Genomic DNA, 12,905 nt, shown 5'->3' with positions numbered 1-12,905 from the left:
AAGGTAGCTCTAGTATGGAGAAGCTTACCCTGAAAGGAATTAGACAAAGACAGAGCAGGTGCAGAGAACTTGCAGGAAGAAGGATCGACAATTTTTGTGCAATGGCGACGAGTAGCGCGCATATTTCGTTAATTCCTTCCAGCTCGAAATTCACCCCAACAAGAGGGATCTCCAGCAGAAAGGGCGTGGGAAATGGTTGAGGATTGGAGGAGAACAAGCTTAACCAAGTTTTTGGAAGAAGAGGGAGAGATGGTGAAGAAGAAGAAGAAGAAGATGATGATGATGTGGCAAAAATGGGCTCAAGGAGGATCAAATGGCTCTGATACCATGTTGGAATACTGAAAGGAAAGAGTAGAGTTGACACAAAATCAGAATACTTGCATATAGAATGAAGAAGAAAGAGGTCCTTAAGTAGGCACCTCATACAAGGTCACTGACATCACTGATGACCTCAAAGCTCCACAATCATCTCCTCAATCTGCTCCTAGATTCACTCAATCATCCTATGTGGCTTTTCCACCACCTAACTGTGCTTGTGGGCACCTAACTGTGCCTCTAGCACTCACACATAGAAACATAAGGTGTGCCTGAGGCATACACCTTGAGATATCCCAACAGTACCTAGGCACATCATCACTTGTGACCTTCATTTTGTAGACCCATTTACATGGCAATGCTTTCTTTCCATGTGGCAAAGAAACCAAGTCCCAAGTCTTCTTCTTCATAAGTGAACTCATCTTTGATTGCATAGCATACTCCCACTTGCGTTGATCCTTGCGCATCATAGCCTCTCTGTAGCAAGAAGGCTATGAAGATAGTGGGAGAGAGAGAAGGAGTCTCACTTGCGGCTTTCTCACATACACAATGGTGGAATACACACAAAGGTGGAGGCTGAAAACAGTTTTCCTTTTCTTAGTTGTGTAAGCCAAAAAGAACTCTAGTACAAAGAAATAGAAGAGCCCTATATGTGGGTCTTAAACCAAACTCAACTAACTAAGGTGGCATACTAACTGAGCCACAAACTAGAGTAGATAAGGATAGCTATCATCTAGCTATTATTCGTGGGTGGTGTACCAACCGCATCTGTAGCTAACAAGTCGGTGACATAAATGCACAACAGTCACCCTAGCATATCACGAGTGGAGCTCGATATCTCAACACTCCCCCTCGAGCTCAATCCCAATTCCTACACACCAAGCAGGTCTCTGAACTTGCGCAGCTTCTCTGCGCCCAATGCCTTCATGAATATGTCAGCTACCTGATCCTCTGTGCTGACATAAACTAGATCAATAAGACCTAGTAAAACCTTCTCCCACACATAGTGATAATGCACCTCAATGTGCTTTGTTCTAGCATGATAAACTGGGTTATTTGCCAAGTGTATACTGCTCATGTTGTCACAATGAATGACAACTGACCCATCTATAGACTCATGCATATCATATAGTAGCTTATGCAACAAAGCTACCTCACATGCAGCCATTGTTGCACCCCTGTACTCAGCCTCTGTGCTCGATAAGGCAACTGTAGGCTGTTTCTTGCTGCTCCAAGTGATTGCAGCGCTCCCAAAAGAGAACATATACCCACTGGCAGATCGTCTATCAGAAATACTACCAGCCCAATCAGCATCAGTGTATCCATGCAACTGTATCTGAACCCCAGCCTCATAAAATAGTCCATACTGCAATGTGGACTTCACATATCTGAGTATGTACCTAGCTGCATCCAAATGCGGTTTCCTTGGAGCCTGCATAAACTGACTTACCAATCCAATAGCATAGCTCAAATATGGCCTGGTGATAGTCATATAAATCAAACTTCCTACTATGCGTTTGTACATAGTAGGGTCTTCCTGAAGCTCACCTGCATCCTTGCTCAGCTTCACATTCTGCTCCAAAGGAACTGAAATAGGCTTACAGCCTATCATCCGATATTTGGATAGCATGTCCAATCCATACTGCCTCTGCAAGAGCTGTATCCCACTTGGTGATCTAATCACCTCAATGCCCAAGAAATAATGCAACTCTCCCAAATCCTTCATCTCAAACTTTTGCTTCAATAGCATTTTCACATGAAGGATATCTTCATCACTATCACCTGTGATGATCAAATCATCAACATAAATGACAAGCAGCATAATACATTTCTCTGTTTTTCTCACATAGAGTGAGAAATCTGCCTTGGAGATCTGAAAGCCAATAGTGACAAGATACTATCCTATCTTGTCAGACCATGCTCTAGGTGCTTGCTTCAAGCCATACAAGGCTTTCTTGAACCTGCAAACAAACTCAGGATGAACAGCATGAACATAACCTGGTGGCTGCTCCATAAAGACTTCTTCTTCCAAATCACCATGCAAGAAGGCACTTTTTACATCCATCTGATGTAAAGATCGTCCCTTTGATGCAGCCATAGCAATGACTGCTCTTACAGTTGCCATCCTTGCAACCGGACTAAATGTTTCTTCATAATCATTGCTATATGTCTCTGCATACCCCTTGACAACTAATCTTGCCTTGTATCTATTCACAGAACCATCTGCATTGTGCTTGATCTTATAAACCCACTTACAACCAATTGCATTCTTGTCTTTAGGCAAAGGCACCAATTCCCATGTAGCATTTGCTTCCAAGGCATCCATTTCTTCATCCATGGCTTTCTCCCATTTTTCATTTCCCATGGCTTGCTCAAAAGAAGTGGGTTCTGGTTCCTGTATCACTTTGACCATATAGGCATAGTGAATGGCTGTAAATCCATCATATTTCAGCCTATCCACAGGATACCTAACCCTGGTAGACCTGCGCAAAATAGGCTCACTTCCAGGTGCTCTCAAAACATCCCTGGTCTTCCTTACTTTAGGTGTAACAATAGAAGGAATACCCAACTCATCATCAATGCTCTCTTCTGAGCCACTAGATTCACCATCCACATAAGAGTGACCTGCATTCACATCAAACATGGGCTGATCTACCTTCTCTTTTCCTTTTCATGATACCTGTGTACCACTATCTGCATTGCTTTGAGAAGATTCTCCTGATCTCAATCTGCCTGTCCATGGCGAAGTATGTGAACCACTGCTAGAGGACACTGCAGGTCCATTGATATTTTGTGATTGCTGCTGTGAATTTTGTGCAGCATTACCATTTTGTGCATCTACATCAATCATCACATTTACTCATTTATACCAGCTGCTCATCTCATCAAAAACAACATCTCTACTCACTGTGAACTTACGTGTAGAAGGGTTATAGCATCTATACCGTTTCTGCTGCAGAGAATAACCAATAAAGACGCACTTCTCAGCTTTTGGATCCAACTTGGACCTCAACTCATCTGGCACATGAACATAGGCAATGCAACAAAAAATTTTCAAATGAGAAATGTCTGGTTTCGAGCTGGTTTCCTACCAAGATACATCTCCTCTGGGGGTTTCCAGTTTCCGAGCAGAAATCGCCGAGCGGCGAGCGACATGTCAGAGAATATGGCTAAAAACATTATTCTTGGACCTAAATGTAGTACATCACGTCACCAATATTATTCCAAGGAATATGTATATTTAGTATTTAATTATTCAATGTGAGGGAGACTCTGATCGTAATATGTTTAAAACACATCTACCAAACCCAACAATATTACAAGATAACAAAAATATCAAAGAACCAGCAGTTAAAAATGTCAGGGAATCTTTCATTATTATATGTTTAAAACACATATACCAAACCGAGCTATATTATAAAATGACAAAACAGTCAAAAATTATGCCATGTAGACACTAACTCAGTTGCACCATTCACATAGTGACAATTTGAGGTGTAGCAAAACTATAGCAGAGCGAAAGACCCATGCGGACATGTCATGACCACAAAGAGTACACAAAACCACAATCTGGTGAGCAGTGCCTCGACACAAAATGTTTTCTATCCATAGAAGACTAGAGTAGTAGGTACGTATGTCCACATCACGGGATTCTTGAAAGTGCATTATAAAGCTCTTGTTTTGTCATTGATGCTTGGTGGACCTCTTTGTGATTTTCTACATCTAGACCCAAGTACTGCAATAGTATGTAGTAAATGTGCTTGCAAGGAATGTAATGATCCAATCTTCCAGACCTAAATAGGAAGTCTTCGCAAGTGCAAGATGGAAAAACAGATATGGTCACTGTATATTGAAGCCCCCTCATGCGAGACCCAGTTGTACCAACAATAAACCACATGCTCCTTAGGCTCCACCTCATTCACATGAAGCACCTCACATTCCATAGCCCTTGCTGAATCCATCCTTGCCTGCATATCTTTACTTATTTTTTTTGTAAAGACAACTCTTTGGCCCTCTCGAAATTCAGGCCTCGCTTGATTCTCCAAACGTTTTTTATGGCCCTGCTCAAATTTCCTTGACCCTTTTTGAAGTGGTTCTTCCAGAACAAATCCTCCTTCTATAAGAATATGCAACTCTTCCAAGCTGATATTAGTTCCTTCAGCAACCTTCCACTTTGCTGGTGCTGGTTCTTGCAATGCCTCAATTGCTGTTGTTGGATTCCAAGAGTGGTCCACGCTATCCCCACAGAACCAGATCATTTGTGACTTTACACCTATCGGTGTTCTAATCCTCCCAAAAAATGAAGGTGCAGGGACTCCCAAAGCTCCTTTTCTTCCCTTTGAGTCAATTAACTTGTTACACTTCCCCCCCCTTCGATGTAGATACCCTTGGCAGCGGACTTGACTCCCTGCCTGTGTACGTCGAATCGCCCACTTTGTCTGATGTATTTGCACCTCTGCCACACCTTGTCCACAACCATCAAGATTTTTATTGTCAATCACAATTGAACCTGAATGTCGTCTTCTTGGCACTGGTGTGCTAACTGTTTGATACTCAGGTCTGTGGGAGTCATCTTTATGGATTGCAGAGGACATGGATTTTGGTCTTTTCTTTCGTACTGTTCTAATATCTCCAAGGTCAATCCCACCTTCGTGTGCCACTCCAAGTTCTGTAGCCACATCATTTGTAAGGTCAATGAAATTTCTTTTCGAATAGGATTTTTTACTCCACAATGATTCTCTTCTTCTCAGTTTTTGCACTGTCGGACCTTCACCAATATGTTTGCCTCTCATGTAGGATCCTTGTTTACTACTTTGCAAGATTGCTACAGTCATGTCAGTGATGCATGCATCATACAACGACACATACTTGACGCCATTGTTTGTGCTCAACCAACTACCATGGATTGATTCAGACAGGTTAGTCCTAGGAACAAGGTAACGTTCTTCAGCTTCCATCTCCTACACAAGAATAAGAAATCAACTTTGGTAAGGAGGAAGCAGTGATGCAAGATTTCAATGGATTAACAATGTTAAAATTTTCAAGTCACTCACTTTCAAAATGTATTCTCCCAAGTGGTAAACTCTTGCGTGCCACCACATGAGCCATGTCTGAATAAAGTGGATGTTGCCCTCGATTGCATGACCATTTTCAAGCCATTCACACAATGATTTGAATGCATACATGGCAGCCTCCTTGGTTGGAGAATTCTTCCATTGTCTACATCTCATCTTGAACTCCTCTTGGTCATGAGGTGGGATGCATTTTGTAGCATGCTTATGAAGATTATCCTCCCAATGCCACAAACAAGTGCGCTCCTTTCCCATCATCACATTCTCTGGGCCCCCATTAAAGACAATCCTAACAGCCCTCCAATTTGCTTGAGCTTCATCCCCCATGAAACCATGAAACTGTGCTTTATGAAAACCCTCTTTCCCCATGACTTGGTTCAACAATTCCCAAAAAATCACCTGACTCTCTGTGTCCTCACCTTTGAAATCCCCAATGGCTATTGTTTGGAGTTCTTGAAGATGAGGGTTGTAAACATGGCAAGCCATTGTTGACCAACCTCGAATCCTCTTCACATGATCAAAGCAAACCCAGCACTGCCCAAGCTCTCCATTGGGTCGCATCTTGTTGACTAGGTCCACACCAGAACCGGGACCTTTGTAGACATCTTGAAAATGTGGCATCTATTGAAGGATGAAAAAGATAACTGTCCTGGGAAAACAATACTTTGGATGTATTCGTATCTACTCCTTGACTTCAATTCCAAAATACTATCAAGGCTTTGTTCACCTCCACCCTTTTGTTCATCCACATCCTTCTTCCATCTAAACACCCTACACACATGCACAAATCTAAACTTGTTAAAATCAAAGGTAGGAACTGTGCATTCAAGAAGAAGAGTAATGAAAAAATACTGAACACCTTACCTCTTATTGTCAAGCAAAGGCTCCATCTTTTTTAGCAATGAATCCAGTTCAGTGTCAGTCAAAGGATTGGATTGATCATTGTTTGGAATGATAGCTTCCAACACCATCTCTTTTGCCACCATTTTTTGCAAAGCCTTAGGCCTAGAAGGATGCTTACTTTCCACCATTTTAGAAACCTTTCCTTTCAACTCATCCAATTCACTCCTAGATGATCCCTCTGCCACCACATGCATATGAAAACCAATGTGAATCGCACATCTACTCACTGGATGCTCCATGGTGTCTCTTGGAAGACATATGTACAATTTGCAAGGACACCTGGCAATGCAAAGTGGACTAGTCTTGCAATGATAGCATTTGAGAGTACCACCTGTGACTTGGTGGATCTCTGGAATCTTTATTAATCGTCCCTTCCAATGACTCTCATTTCTAACACCTGATCTCAGAAAGAAAGGACACATCTTACTATCACATTGCAATCGACCTGCACATTTCCTCAATCTAACTATCCCATTGAAGCTAGCAATATTTGTTGTAACATCCTCACTCCAAACATGACCATCAAACTTGTTTTCCAATCCTAGTGTCTTTTGCTCTTGGAATGTTGGAGGCAGCTCAAACAGAATATTTCCATCATATGACTTAGGTAGCTCCTTGACAAATTTAATTGAAGAGACCATTTGGAAAGAAATAAAAAGAGAATTAGAAGGTGGTAATTTACGTAACACGTCAACGACACTGTGGAATGGCTTATCTTTGTCAACGACACTATGGAATGGCTTATCTGTTGAAGGCAATCTATCCCCAGTCACAATGAACTTATTTCCGAATTGAATGTCCAAGGTATATTCCCTCCCATCTCCTCTCATTGCAAATGGCACTTCAAACACAACCTCTTGCTGTGACACATCCATACACTGGTGAATGCTGATGGTAGAAGAAATCAAACTGAAGACCGAAACTATTTCATTCTCCTCAAGCATGCACACACCATTTTGAGCAACCTTTTGTAGTAACAAAACGCCATTCTCGTCATGAAGCAAAGCACTACTCTCCATTTCCATAAGAAAGCTTTCGAACAAGGATAAATGCTTTTTCTTTTACAGAAGAAGCTTCAAAATCTGTGAAAGCAATTGTTGTAGACTGTAGAAGTCAGGAAGTATCTAACATCCGATGCCCCATGAATAATGCCAAAAAAGGAAGGGAAAGTTTTTGAAGGTGGAGATACCTCACATGCCAGGGAAGTTCATTGGTGCCAAAGCAAAAGAATAAGAATGACTACAGCTCACAAAAGTAAGTGGTCGAGGTAGTATTGAACGTGAAGCACGCACCTCAAATGCTATGTGGAGGCAGGTGCGAACAGAGCTATAAAACTTGGAGGCAAGTGCTAGAGTAGTGATTCAGTATGATGACAATTCTTAAATTGCATGGCACTCATGAAAGATGTTGGTATAGTTATAAATGCCATGAAAGGTGGTGGGGTAGTGAAAGGTGGTGGAGTAGTGATATAGTAACGCGATCTTGAAAAGTGTGTGCCACCAATGAAAGGATGGGATATACTTTTACATGAATGTATTCTTCTAAATTTTAAGGGGGTGATTGAAAAACATATTATAATGCATGTTTTGCAAAAGATAGATGACAATGTGAAAGATTGATCACATACATCTGCATAACTACTAAGGAATATTTAGCTAATGATATAGAAAATGTTATTTTTTAAATCTATCAACTTTGCATTGAAATAAAATTAACTCAAAACTTAGTGTATGGCTTGAGTTGTTTTTGTTTAAATATTATATTTTGATATCATAAATGTTTTATTTCAAATTATGAAAAAAAAATATGAAATTCATTTGCATTGATAATTAATCTAAGACAATTATAAAATTTGGTATAAATCATTTTTCAAAGTGAGAAAGATAACGTTCCAATCATGCATGTGACTACAATGTCCATGCTCGAGTAGTGGATTTGAAACCATCAACCTCGAGAAACTCCCATTTTTGTACATATGATGGAGTGGACATGCATTTACTCGCCCTCTACCAGTCGATGTCATCACTCCAAAGCTATGACAAGTGGTCTTCTACTACAGCAAACGGTCTCTGAGTGCAGCTCTGCACTCTCATCAAACTCTAGCCATCCATTTTATGAGCAAAATCAGCCCTGTCCAAAATGTTTGCACTGTCCACAAAACAGCGTTGTGTGTAAGAACCTCTTTGGCCTACCGTTGATGGTCCTCTCGTAGGCTTTGGTTCGTGAACTGCTTCTACTTTTGGCCCGTGCTTCAGATCTTGTCCTCAGATCTTGTAAGCTCACCTCCACTTTGCTTCATGAAAGATTGCCAAGTAGAGTTGAGGGCATGATGATTCATAGAGAGACTACTATGAAAAGCTCATAACTGAGAGGGGAGGTGGGAAGCGCTTACAAGGAGAGGCTGCTAGGAAAGCTCTAACTGTGAGGCTCCGGGACAAAGAGCTTACAAAGAGCTTGAACGCAGGGCTCTCTGCATCGTCTCCTTCCTTGTCATCATGTGAGTCGTCTCGGCATTGTTTTTCTGTGTTTTTCGGATTATCTGAACGAGCACTTTCTTTTGATGTTTAGGAGGGTGGCGGGCTAACGGTGCTTGTGACATCCAACAAAGGAGAAAGATGATCTCGTTGGATTCATCCAACAGAGGAGAAAGATGATCTACTTGGATGATCTTCTTTAAGTCACTGAAAGGATGAGGCCTCTGTGGAGCTAGAATCTACGACTCTAGCACAGCAGAGCTATGGCTTTTGCTGTCAGATCTCTCCATCCCCTTCCTTTGCGTTTCTCTCTCACATCTTGTGATTAATCTAAGGAGGTGAATCATCTTCCTGATCATGCATCTCCCCCCCTATTCCGCCAGCGGAATAGGGGGAGATGCATGCCAAACTCCTTTGAGGAGTCACTAAGTTCCAGGGAGTTTGGCATGCATCTCCCCCTATTCCGCCGGCGGAATAGGGGTATGTGTCCCGTGAGGTTATTCAAGGAAAGCATCAGATATGATGTCAAAGCCGAAAGATTTCCCAACGTTGCTGGGATCTCTCGCGTGAATTTGTTCTAATTAAGATACGAGGGCTTGAGAATCAGGGGAGGTGAGAAAAAGAGAAATGGAGATGGAGTGAAGAAGGTGGGGGAGGAAGAGAAAGGTGATTGAGATGCATGCCAAACTCCACTAAGTTCCAAGGAGTTTGGCATGCATTACCCCCTATTCCGCTAGCGGAATAGGGGGAGATGCATGCCAAACTCGACCCTGTGAGAGTTGCGAGTTGCTAGTGCGATGCTCTATTGAATGCAATCGAAGGCATTCCAAGCTGCACTGTGAGGCCTGATCAATCCGAATTCTTCCAAGACAACACCACGCCTATTAATTGTAGGTCTTGGATGCGGGAGTTGGTGCGGCGAAGGGAGCCTACAGCTTGCCAGCCTTCTTCTTTTCCGTCCTCTCCCCACCGCTTCACCTCGAACAAAGGTGGAAAGCTATATTCGGGAGAACTGAAAATGCAGGTTCTGATTCTATGGGTACTTTCGCTGACATTTTGTAGGAAAAGGAAGAAACTCGCAAGCAGCCGGACTCCTCCACTGCCCTGTCGGAAGCTACCATTGCTTCCCGTACAACGGCAACCAAACAAAAGTGCTGAGAAACAAATGTCCTCACCAAAACATCGTCTTCTCTCTATATCCACCCCTAACTTTTCACTTTGCTGAGGATTGGAGGGAGCTTCGAGGTATGGTTGTGGTGTTGTTGCGAGAAGCAATGGCGTGTCTTTGACGCTCGGATTCCAGCATTGCGATGGAAATCAGCAGCAGCATCAACGACATTATCTTGATCCGCAGAGCTATGACGATGGCGGTCTGGTTGCAGAGCGGTGTAATGACTGGGGACGAGTTTGAGCTGGGCAAGGTGGAAACTGAGAGGAGTTTGCGAAAGTGGATGAAGAGGGTGGGGGAGCAGAAGCTGTTGGGGGGGAGGTGAGAACAAGGATAGGGAGTTTGGCATCTAGCAGGATAGGGAGTTCGGCATGCTTCTCCCCCTATTCCGCCGGCGGAATAGGGGGAGATGCATGCATCCGTATGGGCAAGCATCCTGAATGGAAGTACATCGACAACGACTTCCGAATTCAACGCGGTGGTGATTTTCTTATCCTCAGCAACGACCTCCCAATTCAACGCGGAAAGCTCGATTTTGATGACCCTGACTTGAATAGAGCGAAGCTTTTGGAAGTTGTATCTGAAGAGGAAGTTGTATCTGAGCGATCTATCATACAAGCTGAGATGGAGAAGCTTACAGTAGATTTCCATAAAGGTGCGCAGGCGGAGTATGTCGCTATGAGGAAGTTTGTCCTTAGCTCGTGAATTCGTTCGGATTTCTCAAAACTAGTGAATTCGAGAGTCGTCGTCGAGAAAGGCCCGTTGAATGGTGTCCTTCCCCCCTTGATCTTTGCGCCAAAGTAGCTGCGGGACAGAAGCTTATGAATAGGAGTTTGGGCGGATTCTAGTGGATTTCGAGCTTCCCCTCTCCATAATTCTCCTGCTTTCTCTTCTTCCCATCACTCCCCCTCACCCGCCTTCTCTTCCTTCTTAGGTCTTCCTCACGACGCCGCATCATTTTCCGTCTCCCATCCGTCTCGCTCCCCTCGCTCTTCCGCCAAACTTCCTCGCCTAGTCCCCATTCACGCAGCTCCCACCGAGACTTACATTGCCGTTCGTAAGTAGTTCAAAGACGAACCCAACTTTATCAAAGACCAGACTCGCGGATCGCGCCATCGTAGGGGACGTGAGGCAGACCATGAATACCTACAATTTGGTAGAAGGACCACTTATCGCTCGCAGGCAGTTGCTGGACAGCTTCAAAGGCGAGGAGGAATAAGTCCATTCGCTGCTGTAACCACACGAGATCCGCTTTGGATTTCCCCAAAGCACCAGGATAGAAGAAATCCAGCACATTTTCACACTGGATGGCTTTGGTGAGGTCCGCGTCGTCTTGCAAAGGGTAGCGATAGATGACAGCATGAGAATCGTTATCTTGAGGGGACACAGAAGAGTAGACAAGGCGAGTCTGAGCAGGAGGTAAAACTGGGTTCGCGGTGGTTTCAATTCCGACAGGGCTACCGTTGGTCGGGGAAGCAGCAGGGGGAGAGGCAGTAGTCATGGTTGAAAGGCTGTGAGGAAGCAGGAGGGCAAGGGATAAGCTCTACTGAGAGAAGGAAATGCTGGATGAGAGACGTTGAGCAGGGGGCTTTGAAGGCCTTGAAGGGTGCAGGACAAGCGAGCTGGTGTTGCTATGAAGCCATTAAAGACAGGAGAGGAGAAGAGCAAACCGGAACTAGACTGAGAAGGTGCAGGGTGAAGGGGTGAATTTGTAGAAGAGAAGAAGGCGTGTAGAATCCCATTGCACAATTGAGTCAACTCAGGCTTTTCCGCCTCCTCCCTTCCAATTTGCCATTCGATGGTGATCAGGGTAGCGAGCTTCACTTCGTGCAAATGCAGGCATTCAAACCTCTCGAACAGTTGAGAATAGCCGATCAGGTGTGTCTCTGGATCGTCGTTTTTGTCAATTGGAATGTTTTGCGCTTCCGGGACTTCGTTTTAGCTCTTACCTCTTACCTCTGAAATATGCATCGGGTGCGACCCCCGTATGGCGATTTCCGACAGCCAATTCTATAACAATTCTAAGCGTTAAGGTCTACCACCTCGTACCTAGTCTCTCGTGTGCTTCATCCTCAAAGGAGTTTGGCATGCATCTCCCCCTATTCCGCCAACGGAATAGGGGGAGATGTGGCCATCCTCTTCGATTCTTGTTAGCGAGAGTAACTAGATGACGAGTTCAATGCGCTCTCTGTTTTCATCTTCGGACTTCTTCTTCTTCTTCTTGTTTGTCTTTTGCCCCTTCTTCGCTCAGTCTGATCTTTCTCCCTTGCTCTTTGTCTTCTTCTTCTTCGTCTTCTTCTTCACATCTTCCCCTCACCTTCTTCCTCGAACTTCACCTCCTCTCCGGCCTTTGCTGCCTCCTTCAATCCTCCCTTTGCTTCCTCCTTCAATCCTCCCTTTTCTTCCTCCTTTTGCTTCCACATTCCCGCAGTTCCGTGCTCCTCCCACAGCTCTCTCCATGTTTTGAGCTTCATCACGCCTTATAATTCCCCAGACGTGTCCCAATCCGGTGTCTCCCACGCCAGACTTCGTCATCTCCTCGTCCAAATGGGAGCGGACGAGCACAAAAGATGATGTCACAGCAATGGTACGTAATTATCTGGCGTAATTTCCTGTATTGCACACACGATCGTTGTGCCTTAGTGCTTAAGTTTGGCTGTTGGTGGAATGGATTAAAACATCGGGATCGGAGGCTCTTGGTTTCTTTTCTTCTCCCTCTTTGTTGTTGCTCTCATTGAGATACTCTTTGCTGCTTTTTTGGATCCATCACAGACTTGGGTTTGATTGCCGGGCACGCTGCTGCTTTTCTTGATCCATCAGAGATGTGGGTCTGAAGGAATTCCTTCAAACTTCCTTACGTCTATCCAGAAACTTCCAAGCTTACCTTTGCAAGTAAGCACTACCTTTGCAAAATCCATTGCCTGAGGTCTCAATGACCTTGAAGATCTATTTAACAAATCTAATTGACGAACA

This window comes from Dipteris shenzhenensis, chromosome 17, assembly GCF_047967505.1.
Source record: "Dipteris shenzhenensis isolate YYH24624 ecotype China chromosome 17, Dip_SZ_1.0, whole genome shotgun sequence".
In the NCBI taxonomy this organism is placed as follows: domain Eukaryota; kingdom Viridiplantae; phylum Streptophyta; class Polypodiopsida; order Gleicheniales; family Dipteridaceae; genus Dipteris; species Dipteris shenzhenensis.
The sequence above is the reverse complement of the archived record's forward strand: the minus strand, read 5'-3'. Positions refer to the sequence as shown.